The sequence below is a fragment of the Gymnoscopelus microlampas genome (genome assembly GCF_963454915.1).
Source record: "Gymnoscopelus microlampas genome assembly, chromosome: 10".
Lineage (NCBI taxonomy): Eukaryota > Metazoa > Chordata > Actinopteri > Myctophiformes > Myctophidae > Gymnoscopelus > Gymnoscopelus microlampas.
Window position 1 is genome coordinate 50,999,192 of NC_139947.1, and position 7,525 is coordinate 51,006,716.

General features: G+C 45.5%; 1 protein-coding gene across 4 annotated transcripts in view; it reads left to right on the plus strand.

Annotated features, from left to right (window-relative positions):
- Positions 1–574: 574 nt before the first annotated feature.
- LOC311053537 (uncharacterized protein) overlaps positions 575–7,525 on the plus strand; it is a 122,884-nt gene continuing 115,933 nt past the window's right edge. For all 4 annotated transcript variants that reach the window (XM_084069136.1, XM_084069137.1, XM_084069138.1 and 1 more), the window contains exon 1: positions 575–1,090. The gene's annotated coding sequence lies outside the window, so the exon portion shown is untranslated. The remainder of the gene's footprint in view (positions 1,091–7,525) is intronic.

Consider the following 7,525-nt stretch of genomic DNA (forward strand, 5'->3'; position numbering starts at 1 on the left):
TGGGGTGTGCTGAAACCAGTGCACCCCGAAACAGGTTGGGAATTGATTGCGTGAAACAATCACCTGTGCGTCCAGGCTCAATGTTAGTAAACAAATAATTGGTCTATTGCTTTATTTACTGTAAAACGTGAAATGGGACATTCTGCATAATGAGTAGGCCTACTTTTGGTACTTTCATTTTTTTTATGCCAATACTTTTGTACTCTTACTCAAGTCAATTTTGATTTCCGGACTTTTACTTGCAACAGAGTATTTCTACCTTGCAGTATTGATACTTTTACTTACGTAAAAAAAAAAGTAGCCTACTTTTTCCACCACTGGTTATTACCATGGCTTCTCGCCAGGGGGAGCTGCTCGGAGACAGTCAGTAGTTTTCAGTGAATGGAGAGAGCCTGGCTGTGTTAGGCTGGTTCTCTCTCTCTCTCTCTCTCTCTCTCTCTCTCTCTCTCTCTCTCTCTCTCTCTCTCTCTCTCTCTCTCTCTCTCTCTCTCTCTCTCTCTCTGTCACACGCCTCTTTACACGGAGCGAGGCTCTCAGATCATAGATGGAGAAGAGGAGGAAGGAGAGACGAGCCCCTCCGCTTGGCACGTCAGCACCAGCAGCCTCTCACACATAGGAGCACAGACAGACATCATCACTTTGTGCTCCAGATAACGGTTCAGAGGAAAGGAAGAAAATAACAACCTTAGAAGACAGAAACAAAAACCAGAGCTGTTTGCATACGTATGAAGGAGGCATGGTCGCATCTTCATCGTTGAGTGAGGAGGAGAGGATGCTGGTGTGAGGAGGACAAGGGTTTTTTTTGGAAGGAGAAGATCGAAGGAGAAGAAGAAGGAGTCTGCTATCTTATTTTTTGGGGTGTGTGTGCATAAAGCATGGTTGCAAGAAGAAGAAGCTCGGCTTGCCGCTGCATGCATGCTGTCCCCTCATCATCCTCATCACCATCCTCATCATCATCAGTCCCAGGAGGAGAAGTCCTCTGAAGAAGATCTCCTCCTTCTTCTCCTCCTCCTCGCTGGCTGACTGACTGACACCAGAGATGCTGCTCCTGCGTAATGTCGCTCCTCACACAGCGCGCCGATCAGGCTGAGTGAGTACCTTATTACACCGTTATTACACACTGTATGAATATGTATTATGTAGGATATATGTTTATACATGTAGCCTGTACATGTATAATACAATGTATAACACATGTATATATAATACATGTGGACCAGTGGATGCTCCACCACACCAGCGCACTGGAGAGGCTGAGAGAGTTATTACATAGATATAATACATGTATGAATATGTAGGATATGTGTATGTGTTTATGTAGGTGTGCGCATGTGGCTTCGTGCACGCGATGAGCTCATTTTTGTAAAAAGCTACTTTGTTGCCCGATGGATTCGTGCGTTATTTTATTGCAGCGTGAAATCCTGTTCATTTCATCAACTCTTGAGGTCTAGGTTACAAATGTAACCAAATGGACCCTTTCGGGTCCATTTGGTTACATTTGTAACCTAGACCTCAGAGTGTACAGGTGTGTTTTTGTTGGGTCCCGTTTGTATATTATAGGCTATTATTCATCCTCAAGTCAAATGAACGCTGAGGATTTATTTATTTATTTGTTACTGTGTGGCTGTAGTAGAATTGTCGATATTCCACCTGTCTGATCAATCATTTATCTGATCAATCATTCATGAGGTCCTTTGGTTGAAGTGCTGTGCGGTCAATTGCATGGTCGGCGAGGTGTGAAACTTGCGCTGCCCATATGGGAATTATGACACACACACACACACACACACACACACACACACACACACACACACACACACACACACACACACACACACACACACACACACAACGTAACGCATGTCATACACGCAAGCCATCAATGGATCCATATCTCTGTTCAAGGAAAGCCTCCAATTTGAGGTCGATATATTATGGTCGCTGTTGTCAGAGGTTCTAATCAGTCTGGGTCGGGTCGGTTCGGGTCGGTTCGGGTGAAAACAGGTGTTGCTCTTTGTGCTCACAGATGTCAAGAAGACGTGGAGCTAATTAATGAAGATGCTCTGACTTCTTGTTAGGAGCCTTCATATCAGAGGAGAGCATCAATGAATCCGCCCCATGTAGGGGAGGGAGGGGAGGGAGGGGAGGGAGGACCTGGTTGGTGCCTCCTAGAGGGCGTGGGTGGGTGGGTGGGTGGGTTTGCATGTGATGACAGCTACATACAGTATAGGAGGAGAAAGGCACCGGCACTGGCCTTGATTCTTCCAAGACTTGATTCATGATTAAATCGCAGGCTATAATTGATGTCAGAGGTGTCAATTCATCAAAAACATTTACCACTTAAGCCCTATCTGCTATTGCGTTGTTGTGAGCTTGTAGATCTGCTATTTTTGCCATTTATTTGTTGCTATAATTGTCTGTAACGACGATGCCCAAAATAGGGAGGCCAGTTTTGAAGTGATGAATAATGAATGTATGGTTTGGACTTCTTCTTCTTCTTCTTCTTCTTCTTCTTCTTCTTCTTCTTCTTCTTCTTCTTCTTCTTCTTCTTCTTCTTCTTCTTCTTCTTCTTCTTCTTCTTCTTCTTCTTCAATATTATGGACCCCCAAAATTATATGTATTGGGCTGTGGAGCCCCATCTGAAAACAGGTTGTGCCAGGGACCCCATTGTGTTGTTAACATTTTTCTAAATTATAACATATTTATTTATTTGTCAACATGGACACGATTATGGCAATTCTGCAAAACAATTGCGGTTATCTCAAGTAATTGTGATTAGGTGATTATATAATAGACTAACTGTGACAGACAGGCTCATACATAAAACTTAAGGATTGCAGCTTTAACATCACAGGGACAGGGTAATGGATTAGACACACAGCCCATTATTGGTGTCAGTGTATGTATGTAAAACAGTGAGTACTGAGTGAGTGTGTAATGGTTGTGTAGTGAGTGTGTAATGGTTGTGTAGTGAGTGTGTAATGGTTGTGTAGTGAGTGTGTAATGGTTGTGTAGTGAGTGTGTAATGGTTGTGTAGTGAGTGTGTAATGGTTGTGTAGTGAGTGTGTAATGGTTGTGTGTGTCCGTGAGTGTGTAATGGTTGTGTAGTGAGTGTGTAATGGTTGTGTGTGTCCGTGAGTGTGTAATGGTTGTGTAGTGAGTGTGTAATGGTTGTGTGTGTCCGTGAGTGTGTAATGGTTGTGTAGTGAGTGTGTAATGGTTGTGTGTGTCCGTGAGTGTGTAATGGTTGTGTAGTGAGTGTGTAATGGTTGTGTGTGTCCGTGAGTGTGTAATGGTTGTGTAGTGAGTGTGTAATGGTTGTGTAGTGAGTGTGTAATGGTTGGCTCACCTGTGAGCCAGCCTCCATTCATTTAAATGCTCTCAGTGTCTCTCTGGGTGTGAGAGAGACTATGACTTCTACAGCATGTTTCCTGCATGTTGATGAATGAAAGCCACTTACTATGCTGTGAGGGTTCCCATCCAGCGTGTGTGTGTGTGTGTGTGTGTGTGTGTGTGTGTGTGTGTGTGTGTGTGTGTGTGTGTGTGTGTGTGTGTGTGTGTGTGTGAGCGTTTGTGCGTGTGCGTGTGTGTAAGTTACTATACTTGTGAGGTCTCCACAGAACTTCAGAAATGGACACTTCTCCTTGGCTCTCACAAGAGAAATGGTTGTTTATCATTCAAAAAACAATTAGATTTAGGCTTACAATAGGCTCTATGCACAGCAGCCATATTGGAGAGAAATTGGGCCTCTTCTTACTTCCTTCACAGGTGTTACCAATGATACTAATGAAGGCTCTGTTCCATTCTGGTCAGGGTGCTGATATCGTGCATGTTGGCTCACTAGAAAGTAGAATCACTCCATTTTGGTTCCCAAATGGCCCCTTATGGTGGGTGTGTAACTCTGAGAGTGTACAAATGGAACCAAATGGACCCGTAAGGGTCCATTTGGTTCCATTTGTACACTCTCAGAGTTATGGGGGTCCTTGAAAATAAGACAACCACTATGCCACACTAAATGGAACAGAGGCTTAATTAGTATCATTGGTAACACCTGTGAAGGAAGTAAGGAAGGGGCCCAATTCATTCCCAATATGGCTGCTGTGCATAGAGCCTATTAGGAAACAGATTGGGGTTGCGGGTAGTGACAGGATTAGACATTTAGAGGTTATAGGTTCAGGGGTTCAGTTTGGAGTTATGTCAGATTCATACTTAAGTTGCGCCGGCAGTGTCGCGCACCGTAAATATCTGATCTACAAGCTCAGATCAGCTGTTTTCAGCTTTAGATTTTGGGGTTAGCAATGACCAAAACATTGTAAAAGAAAAAAAAACAATTTCATAAAATCACTCACCTAAAATGTTGGATGTCTTCACAAGTATACTATTACAAACGTGTGTGTGTGTGTGTGTGTGTGTGTGTGTGTGTGTGTGTGTGTGTGTGTGTGTGTGTGTGTGTGTGTGTGTGTGTGTGTGTGTGTGTGTGTGTGTGTGTGTGTGTGTGTGTGTGTGTGTGTGTGTGTGCTTGCCCGCACACACACACGAGTGTGTATCTCACCTCATTACACCCATTGTGTTGACTTAAACAGGAGGGTCACCCCTGAGGGCCTTCTCTCTCTCCTGCCTTTATAGTGGAGTGATGCCCGGAATTACACAGCAGCAGCGGCAGCAGTAGCATAGCGTTGTTGTCGGGCAGAAACCTCTTATCTCCATATTGTAACTATTATTTTTCTCCGTCATACACTATAGGATGAATGAGCTTTTGTTGGGCTGAACATTCAGTACCACTTAAACCCTCTATACGCGATAAAACGGACCTTTAATCCATTAAGACCTGGAACGCATCTGTGTCACTTGAGATTTCTTTGGCTATTCAAAAATAGCAGATATACAAGCTCATAGCGCGGCACCGAGTGCCGCGCTACGAGCTTGTAGATCTGCTATTTTGGAAAAAACGCCCTAAGAATCGCCCCAGGTCTTAATGGGTTAAAGAGCGCATTTGGTATACGCTCTTATTTCACTCTACACAAATCGATTCGCTAAAAATAGCAGATCTACAAGCTCACAACAAGTTGTGAGCTTGTAGATCGGCTACTTTACCCCGAACGTTACCCCCCAGAATAGGGAGCCTGCATGGGGTGGGGGTTCAAGTGGTAAAAAAAAAAAGGCATTTGAAGTTTTAAGCAAATTTTGATCATTGCGATAATATCGTTAATCGTAATTAGTTTTGCCACAATAATCGTGACATGTGATTTCCATATCGTCCCATCCCTAGTAGTTGAACCGCCACGTTTGGAGCTTGTAGATCTGCTACTTTTGCTGCTTTTGAATTTGAACCCTGAAAAGTAACACTTTTGGACATATGAGCTTTCCACCCGACAGAGACGAGTGTGTGGTCCACTGCCAGGGGGGGGGGGGTGTTAACTATGTGGAAGAGGATGCACTTTGATGATGCGCCCGCCCCCCCCCCCGCACGTCCAGCTCGACCATTATTTAAAATGAAACCCGGTGATTTATGGCTCCTGGCGCACGGATACGGCATTTCAGCATTTATAAGGTGGATTTATATATATATATACCGTCACAGCGGTGTGAGCTTGTAGATCTGCTAAATTCTTGACGAGCCTCGCCGCTGCGTGACGGAGCATAAATTCACCATTACGTAATGGCTGGTGTCAAGGTGCACAGAGCCCCCCCCCCCACACACAACCACCCCCCCTCCCCCACACACTACTTAATAATAAGTTCAGAGCGCTTGACGTTTGCGTTCCCCAAAAATTCAGCCGCCTACACCGCAGATTGGGCAAAAGAGGGAGCTGTGTCTACATGTGCCACCCGTTGATTCGATTCCCTGGGCGATCGTCAACCCCCCCACCCACGCAAACCCCCCAGCCTCTGATCTGTTCCTCCTCTTTCATTCTAAAAAATAAAAAACGGACACAACTCCCTCTCTGCCTTACAGCCCTGCATGTTCCGTGCCAGCCTCTCCCCAGGCTGTTTTGTCCCCACACCCCCCCCCCCCCCAGGTGCATTATGTATTAAACATCAAGCATGTTATTATGTGGTGCTGCTGCTGTGGGCCTTAAGAGTCGGAGGCATGCAAGTGGAGGGGTTGACAGAACAGTCAGCGGGCAGGCGGGCACGGAACAATCTCTGCCTGGTGAAATAACCCGAGGCGACAGGACTGGAGCGATGCCACTCTCCTTTTCCTCTGCAGCCTGATGTGTCTCTCTCCTCTCTCTCCTCTCCTATACCCACCCGTCATCCCTGTCCACACGTCACCTCCTCTCCTACTGACCCGTCATCCCTGTCCACACGTCTCCTCTCCTACTGACCCGTCATCCCTGTCCACACGTCTCCTCTCCTACTGACCCGTCATCCCTGTCCACACGTCTCCTCTCCTACTGACCCGTCATCCCTGTCCACATGTCACCTCCTCTCCTACTGACCCGTCATCCCTGTCCACACGTCACCTCTCCTACTGACCCGTCATCCCTGTCCACACGTCTCCTCTCCTACTGACCCGTCATCCCTGTCCACACGTCACCTCCTCTCCTACTGACCCGTCATCCCTGTCCACACGTCACCTCTCCTACTGACCCGTCATCCCTGTCCACACGTCTCCTCTCCTACTGACCCGTCATCCCTGTCCACACGTCTCCTCTCCTACTGACCCGTCATCCCTGTCCACACGTCACCTCCTCTCCTACTGACCCGTCATCCCTGTCCACACGTCACCTCCTCTCCTACTGACCCGTCATCCCTGTCCACACGTCACCTTTTTCACTGACGAAAACGAAATAAAAACTAAGCTATGATGACTAAAACTATGACTAAATATATTGACAAAAACTAGACTAAAATGTTAGTGAGGGACTAGTGGAGAAGAGATCCAGTAGAACTAAAAGACAAGTTATTTTATGCTTGGTTGTGCTCGGGTGTTGTGCTCTGAAAATAGCAGATCTACAAGCTCACAACGCGTCGCAGCTTGTAGATCAGCTATTTTCAGCATGCAACCAAGTGTAAAATCAGCCTTTACGACGCCATCAAGGCACCGCCAAGGCCAACATACATTTTAGTCGACTAAATCAACTGTAGATTTAGTCGACTATAATCTGATGATATTTAAAACTAGACAAAAATATTAACATTTCAGATGACTAAAATATGACTAAAACTAAATGGAATTTTATTCAAAAGACTATGACTAAAACTAAATCAAAATTTGCTGTCAAAATCAACACTGGCAGAAACCCATCGGTTGGTAAATTCAGTGGCGTGCACAGACATTTTGAGGGGCAGGTGCTCAAGTAAATTTTACTTTTTTTTGGTTTACTTGGTCTGCTCTTTTTTCCCTCTACACCTATACCTCTTTGCCAAAAATAGCCGATCTACAAGTCCACAACGCCTCGCAGCGCGAGGCGTTGTGAGCTTGTAGATCTGCTAGGTTTCGAGTGGTAAGGGATGCTAGGTTTCGAGTGGTTATGGTAAAAAGAAAAATCATATCACATAAAGATTTGGCGGACGCCCT